The sequence below is a fragment of the Pristis pectinata genome, chromosome 2 (assembly GCF_009764475.1).
Source record: "Pristis pectinata isolate sPriPec2 chromosome 2, sPriPec2.1.pri, whole genome shotgun sequence".
NCBI lineage: Eukaryota > Metazoa > Chordata > Chondrichthyes > Rhinopristiformes > Pristidae > Pristis > Pristis pectinata.
In genome coordinates, this window is record NC_067406.1 from 115,534,282 (window position 1) to 115,559,657 (window position 25,376).

Sequence of the window (25,376 nt, forward strand, 5' to 3'; positions counted from 1 at the left end):
CCACCTTATCCCAGGAATTATCCTGGTGGATCTCCTTGGATTGCCTCCAATGCCAATGCTCCTTTTTAGCTAAGGAGAGGTATTGATACTTGGAGAAGGCAGCTGCAGGGAGACTGAGATTAGACAGTGTCGTGATTAGGAGACTTGAGATTCTGCATGGTGTTTTAGACCCAGTCCTTCAGACCTCAGTGCTTCAAACAATCAATAAAAACCTTACAATTCTCTAACTCTTCTCACGTAGGTGTGCCCAGGCTGGTGCTGGAGTGGGTAAGATTGGCCAACAGCCCTGTATTTTGTTTTCCTTTTCAAATACATTTCCATTTCCCTTTTGAAAAGGACTATCACATCTGTTTTCAGCACCATTTCAGAAAGGGTTTTCCAGATAATAACAAGCAATTGTTGAAAATAAATCTTGTCATCTTTTTCTGGTTCTTTTGCCAATGGTCTTAAATTAATGTCCTCTACTCAGTGACCTTGCTTCCAATGAAGATAGTTTCTACTTGCTACTCTGCCATTGAGTTTTATATTCTACCTTTAGAAACTTTGACAATCATTAAAAGTAGGCTTTCACTCTTTGTTCTTTTCTTTGCATGGTGGGAGAAATGAATTTTACCACATGCTAAAGTGCGCATCATTCATCACCTTCATTGGATGACCATGCTGCTTGACTTTAGCTAAAACTGGGGCTGAGAGACTCCAGATGGTGAGTAGATGGGTTCAGTGGCAAAGATACTCAAGGTAGCATTCATCATGACTGTTTTCATGACAGAAATGTGTTTGGGTCTTTTGATGCCAGCTAGCTTATCCCTGTGTTTAAAGGAAATGCAACTTGACGTGAAATCCAAGTATGAAATTAACTGTGGATTTCTTGATTATTATTGTAGAGATTTGGACCAATAATGAAGGAAAAACGTTTAAATCTCTCTGAAAGCTGTTTGCAAATTTTGATTCCATTAAATAAGAACATCAAATAAAAAGGTTCTATGAACAAAAATGATCATGAGCCATACCGTCATTAAATATTAAGCTGGCTCAGTAGTTCAAAGGTACCGCCAATGAGTGAGCAGGTCTTATCTTGAACAACATAGACATCAAATTAAGTTTATTGCAGACGCTAAGAGAACCAATTTGAGGGAACATGAAATTATACAGTATTTACCAGGTTATCTGTCAGATATGTATCTGACCACGACAGTATTGGTAGGATTATCACTGGACAAGTGCTGGTAAAGACTCTCTTCACACTGAGAACCCCTTCTATCATGTTATTTGGCATTACCACTGTATCAACTGGAATAGACTACATTAGTCAGATCTAATAAATCCCTCACTCCTCATTAGCATCTTCGCAGTACACCCAGGAATCTATTTGCTCCTAGGTTCTAATGCAACACAGTCTCTTAACAGCATTCTCCGAGCAAAATTGGACCTAACACATCTCATGAACTGTCGCAATGATAATTTTCATCCTTGTATCATCCTTATTATTTGGTTGGATTCGTGTAATATACCCAAATTTAAAAATATTTTGTGATGCTTTTGTACTAGTAACAAATTTTGAGAGAAGCTTGATGGACGCCACCATCTACATCCCTCAAAATAAGATTAAGATTACTAAATCGGGGAAAAAGCATCATGGACTCCAAGGTAATTTTGTTTGTCCACTTAAGTGAATTTGGTCTTACATCATGACCTTGGGCAGCCATAATGGCATCTTGCCACCATGTATGTGAATTAAGTTAAAGTCAAAAACTGGTGCTTTGTTTACATCTGTTGAATGATATATCCATTGATATTCTGGAAAGCTCAGGTGTCAAATTAAATTAGAAATTTATATGAAAACTTGTCATATACAAATTCAAACAAACTTAATAAGGATTGCTTTATTTGTGACATCTTGACAGTGGCTGAAGAAGAAAGAAGGATGTGGGAAAAGGAATTGTGTTATAGCAAAGACGGGTAAGTTACCTGGGGATATAGTAATTTTCTGATGTACAAAATGTTCACACTCCATGGTAGGATAGCCTTGTGCATTCTCTGAGGAAGATGGCATTGAAGGTAAGAATGCAATGCAATCTCAGAGGCTGGGAGGACAGAAAGTACTGCAAGTCTTTGGGGTAGGGCGTGATGTAGTAGTTCTGAACATTCTCTGCATGTTGGGTGGCGGGGTGGGGTGAATAGCTCTTCTGTTTTTTATGTTTGAGTTTGAATCGGGGGGTTCCAATGGTTGCTGCAAAAAATAGCTTCTATGGAAGATAGTAATGAAACTTTCAGACCCAGATTTTTTTGTTAAAATAACATTGAGTTTAATGGGACTTGCCATTATTCACCAGACAATGATACAGAAGAATTCCATTCTGCCCACTCTGACTCTGCTGGGTCTTTGAAAGTGCTGACCAATTAAACCCATTACTCTTTCCCTGATCAGCTCATTCACAAGAGTCCAACAATTTCCCCGCCTCCAAATATTTAATCTAATTCACTTTTGAAAGACATTATTAAAATACCTCCCACCTTTCTAGATCGAAACAACTAGTTGCATTTTTTTCCTCATTACCCACCTAATTCATCTGCCAATGCACACAAACTTTGCCCTCCTGTTAACTTCTACTAATTAAATAGTTTCTCTTTTTTTACTCCTTCAAAATTCTTCATGAACAATCAAATCTCCCCTTCATGGTCTTTGCAGTAAGAACAATTTCCATGTAATTGAAGTCCCTTTTCCTTGCTATCATTCTAGTAGCAGAATATTTATTCACAACACTTCATCAAACAATGAGCTGAAGGTGAGGCAGGGTGTTTGACCCACAGCAAACAGTTTATCATATATCAAACTAAGTCAACCTGGAATTAAATGCACAATTTCTAAGTTTGTAGATTGTCACTTCTAAGGTTGTCACTAATAAGGAGGGCTGTAATAAATTGCAGAATCGGAAATGAGGCACCAGGATTTTTCACTGGAGGGACAAAATCAAAAAGTAGTGAAGTTATGCTAAATTTCTATTGTGCTTTTGTTAGACCACAGTGAGTCAACTGCATACAGTTCTGATTGCTATGAGTATTGCAATCAGAAAGTTCAAAAAGGTGCTTACTCCTGTTGTCTCAAGGAGAATTATGGATGGACAATAAATGCAGGCTTTGCAGCAACACCCATATCCTGAAAGTAAACAAACCAAGAGATGGGGTAAATGTGATGGTATAACTGGGAGTCAAAAGGTACTCTGACATTTGTGGGCAAGAACATTTTATAGCAAAATACCTTCTTTCACTTATTCAGAAACGAATTCCATAGCAATGAATGCTGAAGAAAACTCCCTATAAGGATCAAAATCGCAATAAAGTTTAGAAATGCTGAAATAACCAAATTGTGAAACCATTGCAAGTTAATACAGTTAATCTTTGAAAATCATGACTTACATCTATTCATGCAATTCAAGCCCCTTGAGAGGTCATTGAGAGCACATAAATTCTCTCACTCTAATAAATATTCAATGTTTTACTTGTTGGTAGTTAAATTACAATCCTCCACTTATTTATACATATGGAAGAAAATCTGATATTTGATCACACTAAAGGATGATCTATAAATACTGCGGAACTGTTAAAGCTTTGTATATATTGATGAAACCCAATTGTGTTCTCTTCAAATTTGTCTAATCTACCAAAAACAAAAGCAAAAGCAAAAGCAAGACATTCTGTGCCACAATCTACAATTTTTGGGTAAGAATTATTTTTTATAACTTCAGGTTCTTTTCAGCGATGAGAGGAAAAATTAGAGAAGGTATTGTAGGAATTGTTAGGAGGCCAAACTGAAAAGGAAAAACAGCTCAGCTAGCTTGGTCACACGATCAAGATGAAAAAACACCATATATTACGCCAACTACTGAAAAGTAGTTGAACATAAAGTGGAAAGCCAAGCACTGAAGGTCTTCCTAGAAATTGTCATTAGCCAGGGAAGGAGCTAAGTAAAACAAGATTGAGTAAAACACTGCTGTTGACTCTGTTTCTGCTGGCACCTCAAAATCCATATACCTTATGATGTAGGGACTTACAAGCCATTGTTTGTGTTTTCTTTATTTCAAGCTACTTAATCAATTACAGGAATAGACACCTGAACATATTATTTAATTTTAAAGAGACAAGATTGGAAATAATAAGGCAAAATAGTTTTGGACAGAGTTAATTGCAGATTATATTGGATGAATTCAGATTTAAAACTGAACACAAAAGGAAATATTCATCAAGATGACAAAAATCTTGGTTAAAGACATAACTTTATGTATGAACAATGCAGGAGAGAGAGGTAAAGACTCTGATACCTTCAGATTAGTAATTTCAGGGCATATGGTCTAGACAGCTATGGGCAAAGCAGTCCATGGAGGAGCAAAGGAAATTTTGGATATTCTAGTGATCTAAATTGGAAGAGTGTAGGGCTAGAGAAGGCAAAGCTAATAGGAAGGGGTAGCCATGGAGAGAAGTCAACAATCTTGGTTCCATTTTGGTAAATTGCTTCTGTACAGTCTCTAATTTCATGGCATTTTTGCTGATATGTTGTGCCCTGAAGTATATTAATCTAGCTGATGCCTAGAAAGTGATTATGATTTCTTTGCTTTGGTATACTAGTTTTCAGTTTATAAAACCAGGGATTATGTATGTTTTATTTTGAATAGCAGTGTTATTAACTTGTTCTGCCAGATTCAAGGATTTGTGAATGGGAACACCCCAGTTCTTTCCATTCCTGCACCTCCTTTAAAACTGTATCATTTAGTTACAATGCCTTCCCTCATCCTGCTTTCAAAACAGTTCAGACTTCTCCCTATTAAATATCATCTACCAAGTTTCTGTCTATTTCCCCACTCAGTACATATCTTTCTGAAGTCTGCTATTACTTTTATTGTCGTTTATTATATTTTCTAGTTTTATACATCAGCAAATTTTAAGATTATGCCTTTGAAACTCATTCAAAAGTTCAAATATATGTTAAAATGAACTGTATTCCTAATACCAATTTCCGAGGTACACCAGACTTCTTTATTCACACAACCATCCTTCATCTTGCTTTCTACTTATCTAATTTTCCATGCATGTTGCCACACCACTTTAATCCCATCCACTTTGATGTTATTAACAAGCCTTTCGCATACCTTTTTCGTTATTTATTCATAACATATTGGGAAGACAGAAACCATTTGCCCAGAGTAAAGGATCACTGATAAACAGGAGCACCAAACTTGTGTCGTGAGGTTAACCTGTGCCCATTTATTCTAGTGCTCTTTGGATGTAGTATTTGCTTGCAATGCATATTTTAAGTGCACAGCACTCATTTCCCTTGGAAATGCATGATTTACAATGATTAATAGCTCACCATTACACAAATATGCTACTTGGAAGTTTATTCATCTGCAGTTCTCCGTGCAGTGCAATTTCACAAATACACATAGTCTGTGCTTCTGGCCTGAATCTTTCCTTTTTAAATCTTGGTGGACTCTCTGGCTGCAAAATTGAGCTGCACAGTGTCAGCTTCGTTGGTGTTGGGATACCCTTTTGCTTACAATTTCATTCAAATTTTGTTCATGAACTGCGAGCACCCATTTTTACCAAGTCTCTCATTGGTCATAACATTGGATAGGGTGATAGCAGTGTGCTGCTCTTGCACATGGGAAATAAACAGAGTTGGCTGTTGGTGACATCAGTCCTGGTGCAATATTGACCTGATGTCAGTCCTGCCCAATTTGGCAACAAGATCTGGCTCACTATATGTGCTACTTACCAGTGGGCTATCTAGCATTTAGCTGCAGTAAGATCTGGTTCCCTCCTCCAAACAAGCCTTGCTAGTTAAAGAAATCCTCAAGATTTAGAGGCTTATTGGTGATTGGTTTTTACATTTGAGTTTGTTGAAGAGAATTGCAGTAATTGATTTATGAGGAGCCATAGACCAGCCACAGAACAGCTTATAGAATTCTATGGATGGGGCCAAAACAACATTTCAACTTTATATATATAGCCTTATTTGTTTGATGGCAGACATGAGCTTAGTGATGGGAGTATCCATGGATCTCCAACATCTTACTGGGACCTGATTATGACTCTGATTGGGAGAAGGCAAACTTCCAGGAGGAGGTGGAAGGGGCTTGGAAAGATCTAGGAAAGCCTCTGACCAGGAAGATACATCTGTAATGCATTTTCAGATATTAGTTATCAAAGTTGCTCCTGAATGATGAGCAACATCAGGAGACTTCAGGAGGAAGCCAATGATCAGGATCTGCCACTTGCATTGACCACAGCTGGAGGCTCAGATCAGCAAGTGGATTGCTTTGCCTAAGACTACAAAGGAGACTGTGGCAATCAATGTCTTCCTTTCTGAATCTTCGCTGGTGTGAGCAACATCATCAAAATGCATGCAACCCCCAGCTGCATTGGGGAAGTGACAGAGGTGAGGCAATCTTCATTGAATTTCCCTGAGATGGACAACAGCTTGGGAAGGCAGAGATGAAAAGTTGATATTCCAGAGACAGTTATTGCCATGAGGGCTCCATCTCAAAGGACAGGACTGCAGCTGCTGATCAACAATCAACAATAATCCTTGATCATACACTTAATGAGGACCTTAACATTCAATGGAGGCATCCAGGCAGTTGCATCAAAGTCTTAATCTTGTTTCACTGTGCCCTCCATCTATGAGCTACACTGCCAATTAGTCAGTGGGAATGATGATAAAGGTTATCTCTTATTTATTTGCCTTCTGATTCTGATGTGGGGTTCATGCACGAAGACAGATTGTTTTTACATGGAGCTCTTATTATGCTTTTATAATGGTTTTATTATGATAGACATTCAACCACGCAGTATTGTAGGACATAGCAACAGAGAGTTGAAATGATGCTGTTGGATTACTCTGGAGCAGATTCCAAAGTCTCTAGAACAAGATTCCCAATCCTACTCAACCTGGAGATCATATACCAAGCCACCAGCTGCAGAGCAGGGGAGTGAAGAGAAGGAGGAGAAATGGTTGCTGGAAAAGAAGAGAAGGCAAGAATGGATGACCCTTTCTGGTCTTGCAATCAAGGCCAAAGACAGACCGTCCTCCTGGTTTCAGTGACTCTGAGCCAAATTGAATGCAGTCAAGTAATGTAACACTCCTTGACTACAGGCAGCAAGATTTGAACAACACTCAGGCCTGCACCACACACAAAAGGCTGGAGGAACTTAGCAGGTCAGGCAGCATCTATGGAGGGAAATAAACAGACAAGTTACATGTGAGATTGCTTGTCAGGAGTCAGAGCTTCCACCTGAGAGGCTGAATGTCAGAGCTTCCACCTGAAAAGCTGAGTGGCTTCTCCTTGCAACCGTTGAAACAGAGTTGGCCATACACCACACAGGAATAGATGGGCTCCAAATTCCATGAAAAGCCTTTTGCAAGGTGGGAGTTGGAGTCCCATGGGGTCTTTGGTGTTTCTCACAGGCAGGCCCATCGATGAACCAAGGATTTTGTACTTCTGTCATCACCACTCATAGGCTGCCATAGTTCTCAACCAAGTTACCCAGACTAGAATTGGTGTGCAATCCTAACTCCAGGGAGATGACACAAACTATTTTTCCCTTGCCCCAGTTGGAGATCATTCATGCTGGTGACACACTTAGTGAAGATCCCACTTCCAAGCTACTTATAAAATATGCAGAGTTTTAGTATCACAGCTGGTGGCTGTGCATGTCAGGTTCAGTAACAGGTTACTTTCTTCACCTATGATATCCTGGGCACCTCCTTTTCAACTCCGTGGCCAAGGCTTCCAGAGCAGCAAAATCAGAGTACCAGCTCTCACTTATGTCTTATAATTGCTTTCAACAAACATGCAAAACCAGTGGAATGACTTTCATCATCAGCTGCACACAATGAGTAAATCCCCTTTAAGATGTACAAGCCTGGCTTCAATCAGGTTGGCTAACCTCCACTAGTACCAGCTACGCATGAAATCAGAAGCTGTGGATCTGTGCTAAGGCTGTAAATAACTGTCAGACACAAGTCGTAATGGGGTGGGAGCACAAATTGTGTCTGCATCCTGCATCCAGGCAAATAGGCAGAGATTAATTACACAATAAAATCTCAGTGCAAGTTTTCCAACACCATCCAATTTCTCCCATATTGTTTTAAAATTAAAGGAAAAAGCTTGATGAAAAGTCCAGTATTGGAAGTCTTAAAAAGAAAGAGTATTTCAGTTGAATGGATGGGTGAAACTACTGAACAAAGGGACTGAGTTAGAAACAAAGTGTTTGTGGAGTGGGGTGAGATGGGGACAGTACGCTTGTGGGATTAACACAGTAAAATCATGACATGAAGGGACATAAACATTAGCATGGGAGTTTTTAATTTGTGACTCTAGGGATGAGGAGCCAATGTAAACAGCAGGCATAAGGTTGATATATGAGCAGGAACTGATGAAAGGATGAAAAGAAGGAGCACATTTTAAATTGGTTGAAATTTATGAAGGTTCAAAGATGAAAGGTAGTTGAAACGACCAATTATTAAACCATCTCACCATAGATGCTGCTTGATGTCCTGATTACCTCCAGTATTTTCTATTCTTATCACAGATTTCCTGCATCCACATTGTCTTTCTAAACAGTGATTCTGGAGGAATGACTGAAGGTTTCAGCATCTGGGGCAAGAAATGTAGAAAGGATGGAAGTTGGTTATCTTTACTTTAGAGTGAACATGTACCATAAACCAGTTCACGAATGAATAACATGCCAAGAAGCATGATCAAGTTTTGCTCAGTTTGAGACAGGGCTTGGGAAAGGGCACATAATTTGTGACAGGGCAAAAGACAATGGCTTTAAATTTCCTAGAATTGTGAGGATAGTTTCTAAATAAACAGTATAATAGCATGTGGCGGTGGAGGCCGACCTCAAGTGGTTGATGTTACCAATGATATTATGCAAATGAGGAAAAGGTGGTGGCTATGATAGATTTTTTTTGAGAAGCCAGAATTAACAGTGAGGAAGATAGAGCCAAGCTTCCATCAAACCTGTGAGAATTATATTCACTTAAGATTCCATAGTACGATGAGTCACATTCAACTGTAATAGCTGTTACATAAATTTGAGGTGACAGAAATATATAAAGACATGGAAAAATTGGATTCTGGTATCAAAAGGTATACCTTTCCTAATCCTTCACATCGACTTGCCTGCTCCTCTGACTCTAGGACATATGCTGGCAGGCAGGTAACTCTTGGTAAGGGCACACAGGCCATTCAAAAATGAGCCAGACTGAGGCCAATCCAGTAATTCTCTTAAATCTGTGAGTCAGAAAAGCAATGATCCACGTAAATGGCAGACCCAATCTGGTAGTAGCACTAAACCCAATGATGTCGTAGTGCACCAATAAAAAGGTACATTGCAATTTCTAGGTGCAGCTGACAAAACTAGAATCTTCCTAATGGAGAGCAGGATGATTCTCCAAGGTCAAGTATACTTAAGGATAGAAAAGAGAGGAAGAAAAGAATTGACACTTGGTACAATCTGACTAACTAATCAGCTGATAGATAAGACCAAGAAACCATAGCTCAATTCTTGTTGCATCATAATTGTCAAAAAATGCTCCACATCCATAAAACAACAAAGGGACAAGACTGCAAATTCCCCAGTCAAATAAAATGGGTATTTCAACCAAGTTTATTGGTTGGAAATAAATAAAACATCATACAAATAATGTTAAAAAAGACTGGTAATTACCACATATACTCATTACCGATAAAAAAAAATCAACCTATTGTAACAGTAAACAAATAAAAAGGAGTGGCTGATAAATGCTGAGGTACATATGGGATACATTATCATTTAACCACTCGAGGACTATGTGGACTGATTACAGCTTTATTTTATATCAAATTTCACACTTTATGTTCTAAAATACAAAAAAAAATTCCAAGCTCGCTCAATCTTGATTTGTCTTCTGAAATGACAGAAAAATATCAAAATTAATATTGGTAAGTAAATACAAAAACAGATTTTTCAAAAGTACTGTTCTTGTAAGACATTATTGTCAGCTTTGTAAACAAGTTAGAAAATGACTACTTTAAGTCATTAGTGGATTTCAAGTGCGTAAAGATTTTGAGGTACCTCAGTGGCAATGGCAGAAGAAAATATGTACACTGAGGTCACTGTAGGTAGATAAAAAAGCTGCCGAAGATGCCTGCAATTAATGTCGGGAACCAGATGGAGACAATAACCAGAGATAGGAAAGTGTGAGATGGTCTGAGCTTATTCTTTTTATTAATGTGTAAATTCAGTACAATTCAGGTGAAAACATCATGCATTTTTTTTTATATTCTGTTTAGTGAAAAGTGTGACAAAGCATCAAAGTAATTTGTACACCACTCTGTAAACACAATAGCGGAGTACAAGGCTACAGAATGTAGTAAACATTTAAACTTCCTGATCATTTCTGGAGTATTATGTTTAATTTTGGTCATCATTCTTCAATAAGGATATAAACTAGTGGAATGGGGAGCAGCATGTCACTAAATGTAAAAGGAATCACTTATAAGGAAAGATTAGATAACTTCAAGCTCTAGTCTAAAAAAGTACTGATAGATGGAGAATCTCAATATGATATGTAAAACATTAAAACTACCTAGATGGCAGGAAATCAATATTATTTAATGGTAAATTGGCATAATAAGACCTAAATCAAAAAAAATTGTAAATAACATTTACAAGGTAGTAGGGACAAAGATATTAGCAGATATCAAACTGTGGTGCATGCTATTCTTCTGAGAGACATCTGGCATTAATAATCTGAATTAATTTTTCATTGTTATAAGATAGGGGCAATTGATTGCATATCTGTTAATTATTGTGCATGTACTTGAAGAAATGGTTAGGACACTTTACCAGCCTAATTAATGAAAGCTTGTTTACAATTTTCATTGTGACAACGGTGAGAGGATATAAACCTAAAATACGATAGAAATAACTTAGGAGATCAGAAAAAGGACTTGTATACATTGTTATTAGAATGTGGAATTCTGATCCAAAGCTAATTTGATCATTTTTTTTAAAACAGGAATTAATCTTATGGAAAGTTAAAATACCTGGATAGTGGATTAGACTAGTCAGCCATATGGAGGCAATTGCTGGCCCATTTCTGTACAGTAACTTTCTCTACTACAAGCTGCAGTATATTATGGCATATAAATATGTCAACATGGCAGTCTTTTTATCTGGGTTTAAGATTAGGGGTGCGGTACGAGATAGACAGGGGATAAGGTTTAGATACTCACAGACAGAACATGGCAAGCAGTGCTCCCCCTGCTCTGAGGGTTCAACTTCATACCTTTCATGTTACTGACTTTAACAAAGAAAGGTGGGATTGTATGTAAGCATGTTGGTAGATTATATTGTTACTAGGGACAATTAGTAATGCAGATGACAGGGTGTCATAAAGAGATTGTGACCGGGCAAAGCTATAATAAAATAATAAATGGAATTCTTTCTGTGCAAGTGTAAGGCTATTCATTTTTGACCCAAGAAAGGGAAGCGTGAACATTTTCTAAATGGTGAGAAACTAGTGACTGTATAGGAATAAAAAGATATGGGAGTCTAAGTTCACAAATCATTAAAAACCAATAAACAAGTACAGTACAGAAACAATCAAAAGATTCATAGAATTTTATCTGGAATGCAAAGGAAAGTATGTTACTTGTGTTACTCAATTATGCGGAGTTTTGCATTCGGCTTTAAACACCACACTTCAGGAACAATATACTGGCCTTGGAGGGAGTGAATAGATATTCGGTAGAATGATATTGAAGCCTATAGGATAAAATTATAAAGATGAATAAAAAAGCTTGTGATGTCTTTTGTAAAGGAGATTCATAGAGATCAAATGCTGTTCTAATCACTCACAAGAAGCAGCTTGGGGCATTTTACTTCATTAAGATAGGCGCTGTTATAAACTTACCAACGTTTTTCAAATGTTAAAAGATTTTAAAGAGTAGATACAGTTGGTGAACCAAGAATTAGGATGTAATATCCCAAAATAATAGCTAGCTCTTTCACAGACTTTTCACGTGAAAGGTGACAAACATTTGGAACTCGACCCCAAGAAAGGATGTGAATGTTGGGACAACTGGAGCTTCTGAGACTGAGTTTACTGTTAGCTAAGGGCATCACGATAAGTAGAACAACGGTGGTAATACGGTTGTGGTTGCTTTTGGCCAATTTTCTTTGGTATGAGTACCTCCTCACTACTAATGTCCACATCCCATGAATGATTGGAAAAAACACAAAGCATTTCAGAAATGATCTAACTGAATGACAAGAAAGATAAAGGGAGTGATCCCAGTCCCATCCATATTATGTCACTACATTGCACAAAGATCCTTAACTGTGCAGAACCTTCCTCTGATACTTTGTAATGTATTGAAGTAGAATAAGTACAGTTATTGTGAATTTTCTTCCTTTTCATTTCTGCTTTCAGCACCATTCTTTTCTTGCAGGCTTGACTTCTGGTGTCGTATAATTACGCCAATTCCTGTTGAGACTGGAATCTGATCTGCTTTAGATCTATTCATTTCTGGTTTTAATACAAAAGACAGAAAAGTGAAAAGAGTTGTAGGGAAAAGGGGTAAAGAATCAGCAGATGAGGCATTGCAAATCCTGGCAGTTAACATGGGGTAAAGTTTGCTAACTACAGCAAGTAGGGCTCAAGTAGGTCCCATTCACTTGCTGGGCCAAGCTTATCCTGATCTACTGAGCTTATCCTGATTTACTGCTCATTCGTCCATGAGCCACCAATCTAGTATTTCCTTTCCAAATGTCTTTCCTGTTCTTCCCATCCCCCCCAATGCACCCCCCATCCCCCCAAGTCCTCCATTCTCCTGGCCAATCTCTAATCACCCTCTACACTCTCCATGCTCCCAAATCCACCTCAAATCTTCCAGTGCCTCCTTTCCAACCTGTCGATTCTCCCTACCAGCCTCTTTGATCTTTCCTTCCATCTCTTCCTCCTTTGCTACATTGCTCCCTCCTGTTGTTGACCACATGATAACTTGAAAGCCAATCAGTCTTTCAATCTGCAAGCTGAGGAAAGCAGATGAAAAATGTCAATCAGTTTCTTGCATAAAATGGCAGGGCCTGGGGAAATCCATACTGCTGTGTTTCCTGACCTTAAAACACTTCTTCGGTTATTCCTCACCACCAAAAATATATCAGGATCTATGTTTCTCTCAAATACAATCTTTTCCAATTATTAACACACTTCTCAATCCCACATTCAATAGAGTTTTTGACCTGAGCTGAGCTCATGATCCTACATTCTCTTACTTTGCATCTACTTTGCAAACTCCACCACGATATCACTGCTTTCACACTGTTTGTCTGCTACTAGAACCTTCAGCCATGCCTCTGTTACTTTCATTAAATGCTTTTCCAAAGCTCTCTATGCTCTCCAAAATTCTGTTGCCCATATACTATTCCAAATAGTAAATGGGCAACTTTACCATGCTTACTGCTCCATGATGGTTCATTACTTCCACAAACTACATTCCTTTAACTCTGCAATGCTTCAAATTGATTATCATCTGACAAAGGGTCTTGGCTCTGAAACATCATTCCTGTTTATCTTTCCACAGACACTTCCTTACCCACTGAAGGTTTCCAGTAGTTTATTCCAGCATCTAATTTTCTTTTGATTTTCATTGAATGTTATCACCTTTGTGCTCAAATCGATTTCATGGTCTTGCAACTTTTCCATCTATGTAATCTCCTCCACAGTAACATCCTTTTTGATTTTCTTCAGCTTGTGTCTCTAATATATTTTCCTTGTCACTACCCCACCGCTGAAATCTCCCTCCCCTGAAAATCTCTTCAATGCTCAGCCCTTCTCTAAGACCATCCATAAAGCTCTGGCCAAGCTTTCAGATGCCGGTCCAAATATATAATTCTTTAGCTTAATGCCCATTATTTCTGCAAGTCTTCTTCCAAGTCGCAATACTGTATGTCACCATTCCCTCATCATCATTGGATCTAAATCCTGGACCTTCCTTTACCAATAGAGTACCCTTATCACATGGACAACAACACTTTAAGGAGGCTGCTTATGATCACTTTCTCAAGGGGATAACAAAGTCTTGACAGCAAAGCCCGCATCTCATAAAATGAATTAAAAAATTGGATTTTGCTTCAATGAAGTGTCATGGGCATTTTCTACAATAACGGAGTGATATAAATTCAATCCAATGGAGGCAAACTTAGTGACTCTTGCTAAGTTAAAAAATTGTAGACTCTAGCCATCAGTAATTGGGCCCTTAGGTGTTTTTTTAACCTTAACAGTGACCCCAATTACAAGAGTGGTTTGCAATGGTTAAAGTAGCCTTTATGTCTTAAGTCCACACTGGATCACTAAAAAGGTAGTGTCTTGTAACTGCAAGATGTGGCAGGAGTGATTGTGGAAGAAACAGCACCTTTCCAAAAAATACCAAGAATCCATGGTTTTCTGAGGATACACTGGCACCTTGATGGGGGATGTCCAGAGGACAAGAGACATACATGTGCAGAAAGAGGGCCTGTAGGTGCATATCACAAAGGCAGTGGGAGGAGACAGCTCTTAGCATTGACTGCCTGAACTAAGATTCAAGGACCTGGTAGCAGTTTTGCAAGAAATTTGGGGAATTCACACACGTGATCAATGTCATGGTATGCAGCTTCAAATTCCACATTTAATCAAGTGCACCACTCAACTCAGATAATGCTCATTGCATCAGCCAGATGACCATTCTCACTAGCAACAATCTCCATCAATCAGATTCGAACCTAATGTTCATGTGCTCACCTCACAGCTCCAATGTACGTTTGCACATGCAGTACTGCTGCAAACCTCATACCCATATCTCCCGGCTTACAGGCACTGCCAAGTACTCAACAATGACAAGCACATTATCAACACATTGTGCATGACACACGCTACCATGCTCCATTCTCACTTTCAGGACCAAGTGGGACACAATCAAAAGCAGAAGCAGCCTCACCATAGCTGGATGGAGGAGATGGCCTTTATGCAGTGGATGTTACTCAGGTCATGGCTAGTGGCAGAAGTGAAGATGTAAATACCTCATACCTCATCTTCTTTTTCAAACTCCATCCATAGGAGGGGGAAGGGGCCTTTTACCCCCTCAAGCAGATACTCAAATCTGTCATTGTATGATACTGTTATACTTTTTTCCCTTAATTCCACTGGCAAACAAAAAAAATCTAAGAAGTACTGACTGAAAACTAATAATTGAACTAGCATCAAATGTAATTTGTAGAAGTTGTTCAAATTCTATAACTCTTTGCATGTAGAAGCACTTCCATAACCGGAAGTGCTTCCTAAACTTCCCAAACTATATGTGAGATACTCAACTCTAATTTTTAGACAATGATTTCTAGTTATAGACTCCCAAATACACAGAAATATGTAAACTCTCTCATCTTCCTCTTAAGCAGCTTGATTACAGGGAATATGCTGTTTGTGTATTTAGAATTTCATCCTTGGAGTCCAGGGAGTATCCTGATAAATCTGCACTGCATTCCATCCAAAGGAAATGCATCATTAACAAAATGTGATGCCCAGAAAGATTCACAGTACTCCAGATGTGGTCAAATCAATGTTTTGTGCAACTGTAACATAGCTTCTACTCATTTGTACTGCAGTCCTCTGGATATTGGGGCCAAGTATTTGGTTCCCCAAGTTACCCCCAATCTAGGGAATCCTCATTTTTGTAACAAGCTTTAGTGTGGAATATTATCAATGCCTTTGGAAAATCCAGACTAATTTTATGTATTGGTTCCCCTTAATCTAACATGCTAGTTACATCTTCAAAACTTCTTTTTTATTGCATTTGTTAGACACTATTTCACTTAGATAAAACCTTGTCATTTTTTCCTAAACATGATATCATTTTCTAAGTGCCCTGTTACAAGGTCTTTAATAATAGATCCCAATGTTTCACTAATAAGCGACGTCAGGCTAACTGGCCTATAGTTCCCTATTTTCTGTTTTATCTTCTTTCTTGGATAATAATTTTACACCAGTTACCTTCTGGTCTGCTGGATTCTATCAGCATCTAGAATATCTTGGAAAATCATTCACTATTTCGGCAGCACTCAATTTTAGAACCCTGAGGAGCAATCTATCAGCCCAAAATCATTTATCAGCTTTTAATCCCATTAATTCATCAAGTGCTTTCTCTTCAGTGATATTCATTATTTTAATTTCTTCATTGCCATTAGACTCTTGGTTCCCTAATAATTTTGCTATGTTTATTGTCGTTAGATACAAAATATTGTTTTAAGAAGTCAAAATCGATTTCTCCAACTTCCGGTGACCCCTCCCCTCTGTTTTCCCCCTCCCCCCTTTGTTTTCCCTCATTCCCATGGCCACCTCACCCCTTCTTTCTCTCTTCCCATCGACCTCACAACCTGACCACCTCCTTCCCTTTATTCCATGCTCTACTGTCCTCTCCTATCGAATTTCTTCTTCTCTAGCCCTTTGCCTCTTCCACTTATCACCTCCTAGCTTCTTACACCACTCCCTTTCATCCCCCTTCTCCCAACCACCTACCTTCCCCCTCTCACCTGGATTCACCTATCACCTGCCAGCTTGTGCTTCTCCCCCTTCCCCACCTTCTTATTCTGGCTTCTGCCCTCTTCCCCTCCAGTCCTGATGAAAGGTCTTGACCCGAAATGTCCACTTTTATTTCCCTCCACAGATGCCGCCTGACCTGCTGAGTTCCTCCAGCATTTTGTGTGTGTTGCTTAAGAAGTCATCCCTTCCTTTATTCCATATTATAGTTTCTCCTGCTTTGGCTTCTAAAGAAGCCATATTTAATTTGAAAACCAAGTGGAATAACAAAAGCTTCAGATGGGGCTTTAAAATGAAAACATTAGGGAGGGTAACATTAAAACCCCACAGTTTTCCTTCCGTGTCCTATGGTCCACCATCTCCGCCATGTGTTAGTGCAAAACATGTGTCTCCATATTTAATTTTGTTATTTTCTTCCTAAATAGTTGTAAAACTCTTACAATTCTTGTTAACTTCTTGTTAATCGCTACAATTCTGATACCAAATGTATTTATCTTCATTTCAAGGCACCTTCAATAGCCAGCTACTCTCAAGGATTAGCATGCATTCATTTTGGAGTGCAGTATGACTTATACAACTCACAGTAAGGAAAAATAGTGACTTCTTCCATTTTACCTCTTTCAATTACTTTCACTTCCTATCTTCTTCAATTTTTCTGTCACTTACTGCTAACTCATAAAAATATCCCAATTCTCAAGCCTAATACACTTCCTGGCAACACTACCAAACTCTTCTTTCAATCTGGTCCTATCCTTAACCTCCTTAGTTCATCAAAGATGGATCTTTATCTACTCCTGTTTTTATTTTCAACTGTATTTCTCAAGTTAATTAGCTTTATTTAAATTTAAGACTCTTGCTCCTGAGTTGTGTACTTTTCAAACTGAATATAGCACTCTATCATGCTGTAGTTACTTTCCCCCAGAGAATCCCTTACTTTGAGGTTACTGATTAACCTTATCTCACATACAGGTCTAAAATAGATTGTCCCTTAGTTGATTCTATGATGTTTGCATCAGGAAACAGATATGAATGCATTCTATAAAATCGTTCTCAAAACTACATTTGCCAATGTGGTTTGCCCAGACTAAATGAGGATTAAAGTCCTTTGTGATTACTGCATTAGCTTTGCTACAAGCTTGTGTTACATTTTGATTAATTCCCTCTCTCCATGTGTGCTCATGTTGAGGGAGGGTGGTAAACCATTCCGGCTAGAGTTCTCTGCTCTTTGTTATTGCTTATACCTATATCTATGCTTCTTTCTACTGTTCTTAACCAAAATCATTTTTCACTATTGTCATTATTACCCTTTATGATCAATACTATTATACCCTGAAATCCTTACCCCACTTCTCACCTTGGCTGCCTTTTTCTAAAGGCGAAGAACCCTAGAATCTTTAGTTCCCAACCTTGGTCACCAGTAACCGCTATTAGATCAAACTGGTTTCTCTTCATTTGGGTCAGTACAATATCTAATTTGTTTTGAATGCTTAATGCATTCTGATACAATGATCTATAAATTTATCCTAGCCAGTAGTTCCAAACAAACTGCATAGCAGATATTCTGCCTCTAAATTCAGTTCTAGTACAGAGATGAATTTTTTAGCTTATGACTTCAATTTTAATGCCTTAAACATTAATTTTACTTTGTTTACCAATGTACTATTACTACTAAATTTTAACATCCTGCTTGTCAGGTTGCTACTTTGCTTCATATGGCCTTGATCTTTCCCTTTAAATCTGTAACCTTTCTCTCAATTGAACCGTCCCTAACATTTTCATTTTAAAGTCCCATCTAAAGCCTTTGTTATTTCACTTGGTTTCAAACCAGATTAAGTGCAGCCCATCATCGTGCAACAGCTCTCACTTTTCCCTGTACTGGTATGCCAGTGTCCTATGGATCAAAACATGTAACTAACCAAGCATTCAACTCTGTAGTCAGTTCAATCCAAAGCTTTACCCTTGAGGGTTTGCATTTTAATTTAAACCTTAGATCCTCAACCTCTCAGCACAATTTCATTCCCAGTTCCACCTATGCACATTAGAACCAAAACAACAGGGTGTCTGTTATCCCAGTCCAAGTTCTTCTGCAGTTTGGTGAAGACACTTTAACCTTGGTACCAGACAAGCAAGGCAGCCTTTGGTACTATCACAGCTGCATAGAATCAGCATTAAGCCGCTTTTCCTACACCTTATCCTATATCACTTCTTGCTGAGAGTCATATAAACCATGCTGCACACCAAGGTGAATGCATGATCTTGCGAAGCAACTGTGTTATAGCAAATGCCCTGAAACACAGTCCATTGATATCTGCAAATTTTACCAATTACTAAGAAGAAAGCAGTAGTGCTGTGCAAAATTCAAGCAACAGTCGGTGGAAATCAATCAACAACAAATCTGCAAATGATTAGTAAACTGGGGGGCAGGGGGATGGATGGTGGTAGAGTGGGGGGGGGGGGGGGGCGCAGTGTTCCTGGTGCTGAAAGCCTGAACCTTGCGTGTTTGGGAGACATTAGCCAGATGCACAAACACCAAATCAATTTCATAAAAGGATTGAAATCATCACATTGCAATTGTGCACAATTCCAATGACACATAATGGTGTCTGGTATTATACAAAGGTTTGTGTGTGAGTGTCGCACCAGAATCATTCTGGACTCAAAACTGAAACAACAGACATCCCATGGCTAAACTGTGTACATACCAATATTTGAAAGATAGTCCAGCATTTATCACTAAAGGTAGCCCAGCATTCAGAACTAAAGGTAGGATTTAGTTTCCTTCAGTTTATTAAAGAATACTTTTACACAGCACTCATTTCATTATCAGTGCTTTGAAAATATAGTTGATTTAGATTGTCACCAACCCGTTATATAAATAACAATGATTCCATGAAATCAAATGCATCCCCTGTTCATATTTACTATTTAATAATGTTTTCATGTATCTGCTGCGTCACAAATTTTGTACTTTGATAGTTTATAAACCTATATAATGTGCCTTCCTAGTTTCTGATTCCTGGATCTTGAGCAATTCTTTGCATCAAAGAGGTTGCTTTGGCTGATTTTTGGTATCACCTGCAAGTTCACATTCAGGTAGATTATGTGATAGTGATCAACCTATAGATATCTGCCATTCTTGCATCAGCTGTAGAGTACCCTGAATGGTTACCCTTGTTACAGTAACATAGTTAAAGCAATTTTAAGTTTTACTATCATGGAAAGAACATGTGCAAACAAGTAGGTAGCAAGTCTTCAACAAGAAAGAAAATCAAAGGAGATCACCCATTTCTGCTGTAAAAGTTAAATGCAACTTGCCAAGTTTGCATTTATTCAGGAAATCAATTTGTGTTTTCACTTTTTCAACATGGTTTATAGATCTGTAAAAATTTGAAAATAGTTAGTTGTGACAATGGAACTAACAAAATGTCACATTCCTATAATTATAAAACAGAAGAAAAAATCCATCTATTGTGAATGTAAAAGTGTTGACAACAATATAATATTTTTCTAAATATATTTTGCTAGGCTTAAAATGTCAAACCACTAGAATGTTAGATTTGCCTATTGTCAGTGAAGTCCTAATTCAGTCCCTGAGAAATTGAAAAAGTTACAAGGAGAAAGAATGAAAAATGAGAAACTATAAAGGAAACAGGCAGTAAACCTTGCATCTGCCAATTAATAATCTACAACGTTCAACACCATTGCATTTGAGGTCAAGTTTGAATCTGCAGTATGGTTCTCAAAAAATTGTCATGCCTCACTGATCTGGTTGAAATTTTTGTGGTCATTAACTTGATGGATTTGGACTTTCAAAAAATCATGAAGAAGTATAATATAAAGCCCTCTACAATAGTAGGGTAAGTCCTGGATTGAGGAGGGTTGCCGTTAGTGGAAGACGTTTACATGGAGGCCTTTAGTGATCTGTGTTGGTACTGCTGATTTCTACAATCCATAATAAGTATCTGGATAGAATTGCTGAGAGTTCTACACACAGCTATTGGGTGACATTAAAAGTCATTCCACTCTGGAAAAGAAAAAGAGACTACAATCTATCTAAATGCTGTAGTGAAATTGATCATCATTTAGTAGGTGTAACTAATCAAAACATGGTGATATTATAATGGGTAATGACATACTATGCTCGGTACATAGTTTGTTGATGATAGAGGAACCAATGAGTATAATAAGCATGAATCTCTGAAGGTGCATGGCCAGTACCAAGATGTTCTTTTGAAGGCAAACAGAACACTTGAATGTAAAGCAATACAAATCAAAAAGAATCATTTGTAATGTTATACAAAACCTTGGTTATTCTTCATTTGTTGTTTCAGTTAAAAGACAACTCACTCGTATATTCCTTGATTTAAAAATCCTTATTCTTTGCAGTAGATAGAAGGTATGGTGATTTTATACCTGAAAAACTATAGTTTTTAGGGTGAATTAATAAAGTTTAAACTGATAACAGGATATTATGTCCTTGTAGTTGAACCTTGTTGGGAAATAAAAGGAAGTTCTTTTTTTGAAATTATTTTGTAGATTTTGTAACATTTATTACCAATCCCTAATCTTCCTCAGAAGGTGATAGTGAAGTGCTTTCTTGACCTGTTGCAGTCCAGATGACTATTGAAGCATGGAACCAGGTTAAGTGCTGGGAGTCTTTCTTTAATGCACAGGTTATCCACAGTTGGAATAAGTTATCAGCTCAGTTGGCAAGTGTAAATTTGCTGTTAAAGTTTAAAAAGAGTTGAACAGGCTCCTTACTGTGGTTGCAATCACTGTATGTGAAATATAGGTGGAAAACTGGGAATACAATGTCATCATCAGTGAGCACCTGAACTTGTTTTGACCCTTCATGAAGAATTTGTCATATATTTTTCCCAGACTTGACCTACAGATTTTAAAAGTTTTTTTAACCTGTCCTGGGAGATAATATGCTGTTGATAGGAGAGTGTGTGGGAGTCATTTATCCTGAGAGTAAAATGACAGAATGGGATCTTGAGGAAAGCCATTTCCTGCTCTTATTTTGTATATTTGTGATTTCTATCACAGAGGCCCTCACCTCCCTCTCCTTATAGATTTGTACATGGACATCTCCATTCACAATCAAGTTCATACAATTGCTTCTTCAATTGATGAACTGTATTAAGCCATCACCAGCTCTGATGCAATAGCTCATTTTATAAAAGAAATTTGCACCCAAGTTGGATCCACCCTGTTTTACAGACATTCGCTCATTCTTAGCCATATTAAAGTAGCTGGCAGGTTATTAATAGTCTGCACAATGTATCACACTTCAATTGTCTGCTCCTAGAATCAGACTTCTAATAAATATACCTTTGTAAAGAATCAGACAATAAATATAACTCCACAAAATCACCTTGAAAAAGTTTTACCTAAAGACAACCAATTGTAACTTCCACAACAGTTGTTCTCATTATACTGCATAAGAATAAATTATGGAAGAAATTATTCTGTACCAAGAGGTTATTGTGAAGATGATCTAATACAAAAGATGGAGTATGCAACCGTTCCTTTCTTGAAATGTGGTTACCTTAGCGTACTGATTTTTTTGAAAAAAGGCAATTTAGCCTAGAAATTCTTCCCAGTAGCACCAAAGCATCAAGTTGTTTTTAAATTCCAAATCTAGATTCCAATGATTTCAATCATGGAGGAGAATTCAATTTTGCTACTTTTATTGTGTTTACTGCTGCTAGCTAGGATGAATTTCTAGGCATTAGACCCATGGAATTTAATTTATAATGTACTTTTATTTTGTTTATTACCATCTCACACCATTTAGACGGTGAATAACAAGTCGACAAAAACTACTTGACCTTTTTAAATTCTGTCCTAATAAGTTCTACCATCTCCATTACACACGCATGACTCTTATTGCTTTGTCCAATATTCTATACCTAATGTTGATCAACACCAGTTATAGGACATGCCATTCAATCTGCAGCTGAAATCGTCATCCATGTTTTCTCATTTGTAGTCTTGACAATTCAAAATGACTCCTGGCTAGCCTACTTCGCTTTACTCTCTGCAAACCACAAACTTCAAGTCATCTATAACTCTGTTTCCTATGTCCTAATGTACATTAAATCCCATTCATTCATTATCCTTAATTAAATGAATTACATTCTCTCTAGGCTAAGCAAAACCATGATTTAAAGATTTTAGTTTTGTTTTAAAATACCTCCCTGGTCTTGTTTCTGCTTATCTCTAATATATTCCACAACACCCTTCTAATTCTGCTGTCTTGATTAACCCCAAATTCAATTGTTTCACCATTGACTGTCATACTTTCAACCGGCAGAGCACTAAATTGTGAAATTTCCTCTCTAAATTCCTTTCTATGGATACTCTCCCTTTACTCTTTCATGAGACTCTTAAAATCTTATTTAACCAATCATTTGATTATCTGACAACACTTTTCTATATGACTTAGTGTTAACTTATGTTTGATAACACTCTTTTGAAGTATGTAGTAACCTTTTCCAGTGTTAAAATCATTATACAAGTGAATGTTGCTGTACAGTTCTGTGATCTTGTGCTGCACTAGATTCAGCATTGCTTTCTTCCTTGCAGGGCTGTAAACATATTGGTGATGAAAATTCTATTATACACATTATCAGGAACTCTTTTTCCTTTACATCGTTACTATAACTGAAGTGATCATTGATATCTATGTTATCACATCATTTTGAAATTTGCTTGCAAATGTGCTCCTTTATTTTTTCCCATCAACGTATGGCCTATGTTGTACACTCAAACAGAATAAATGTTCTACTGTTTCTTAGGTCTAACAGAGTAGATTCTGCCTTTGATTCCTCAACAACATAAACTGCCCCATAACAGTGCCATCCATACCCTTGCTTTCTCCCCTTCCCTAGCTCTCCTGAAAACATTGTGATCAAAATATTGTTCCCATTGCTCCCCTCATATGAGTCAGGTCTGAACTATTGCCACAATGTCTAAATTCCAGGTAGCAAATTCTGACTGCTTCGTATCAATGTTATGAACTATGTCAAAAGTGTTTATACACCTGTAATAACTATTTCCACTTAAACAGTAAATTGGCAGCAGAAACAAGGGCAAGGAGCAAATGAGGTCAAGGTACAGAAAAATGTGAAAGCAGCAACATTAAATGTGCTATATCTAAATTCTTGCAGCCTTTGCAGCAAATTAGATGAATTGGAGACACAAGAGTCTGCAGATGCTGAATTAGATATATTATGGCACAAATAGAAGCAAAGGGCATGGTCTGACTGCCATTATGGAAATAGAATTGGAGGGTAAGCAAAGCTGGGAGTTTGATCTTCAAGGTTCTTTTTGACAATTAGCAAGGACAGACAAAAGGGAAAAGGAGGTGGGATTGTGCTATTAATACCAGATATGATCAGTACTGTGGTGATAAATGAACTTGGCCCAGCAGATCATGATGTAGAATTAGAATTGGATGGGCCTAATTAAAAAACAGCAAAGGACATAAAACATCAGTAGAAGTTACTTATAGGCCATCAAATAGTAGCTGTACTATTGGACATGGCATAAATCAGAAATCAAAGTTGCATGTAACAGGGGTAGTAGTAATCATGGGGAACTTTAATCTACATATAGATTGGACAAGTCAAATTAGTGATAACAAGATGGTGGATGACTTCATGGAAGGTATACTACATGGTTTTCTCGATCAATTATAGAAATTTTAGCTCTTGTTTTATGCAATGAGAAGGGGTTAATCAATAATCTTACTGTAAACAGGCATTTTGGGAAAAGCAAATATTGATCGAATTTTTACAGTAAGTTTGAAAGTAGTGGAACAGTTCAAAACTAGAGGTCTTAAAGTCTTGAATCTAAACAAAGGAAACTTTAAAAGTACGAGCGGAGAGTTGGCTGTGATTCACTGAGAAAATACATTGAAAGTTCTGATGGTATACAGGCAATAGATAGCGTTTAAAGAAAAAATGTATAATGCAGGGAAAAGGCTTATAACGTTGTCAGAAATAGCAGCTGGTCTTAGGATTGGGAACATTTTAGTACTCAGCAAGGATCAAAATATTAATGAAGAATGCCGAGATAGAATATGAGAGTAAACTGGCAAGAAACATGATAAAAGACTGTAGGAGCTTCTTTGGTATATTATGGTGGCACAGTGATGCTGTGGGTAATGCATATTTCTTAGTTCTACTGACCTGGTTTCAATCCTGACCTTTGGTGTTGACTGCGTGGGCTTTGCATGTTTGATCTGTGACCGCATGGGTGAAGCTTGATAATCATGTAAAACTAGATGGGATTGTGGGCAGCGAGGACGTAAAGATGCTTCAATAGATAATATATAGATACATTCACTGAGTGACAAGAATATGGCAGATGGAATATTAAATGGAAAGTATGAAGTTATCCACTTTTGAGGTACTTAAGATAACTAAGGACTTTAGATAGTGCAAAAAAAGAGAAATTAGTTCATGTGCGGAGAGTATCTACAACAAAAGGGCATAAAATAATAACTAGACTATTCATTGTTGATGTAAGGAACCATTTCTTTCCAGGTACTGATGGAAATCTGCATTTCCCCATGAAGCCTTTTATTGTTGGAGAAACAGAACCATGCCAATTAAGTGAGAGGTTTTACCAAAGACCAGTCTTTCAGTAGCTAATGAATCTGTTTCGCATTTGCAACAGCTTTTATCCTTGTGATTTGCCACATTTATTATTTTTTAATCCTGTTGGAGATTTTGACTAATTC

The 25,376-nt window shown here is 37.6% G+C and overlaps 2 protein-coding genes across 3 annotated transcripts in view; one reads left to right on the forward strand and one right to left on the reverse strand.

The window, feature by feature from the left end:
* idua (alpha-L-iduronidase) overlaps positions 1-25,376 on the reverse strand; it is a 166,572-nt gene that overhangs the window by 94,528 nt on the left and 46,668 nt on the right. The gene's annotated exons all lie outside the window — the stretch shown is intronic.
* Positions 3,601-25,376, forward strand: part of LOC127567471 (sulfate transporter-like) — a 51,283-nt gene continuing 29,507 nt past the window's right edge. The window contains exon 1 of the mRNA XM_052010425.1: positions 3,601-3,720. The gene's annotated coding sequence lies outside the window, so the exon portion shown is untranslated. The remainder of the gene's footprint in view (positions 3,721-25,376) is intronic.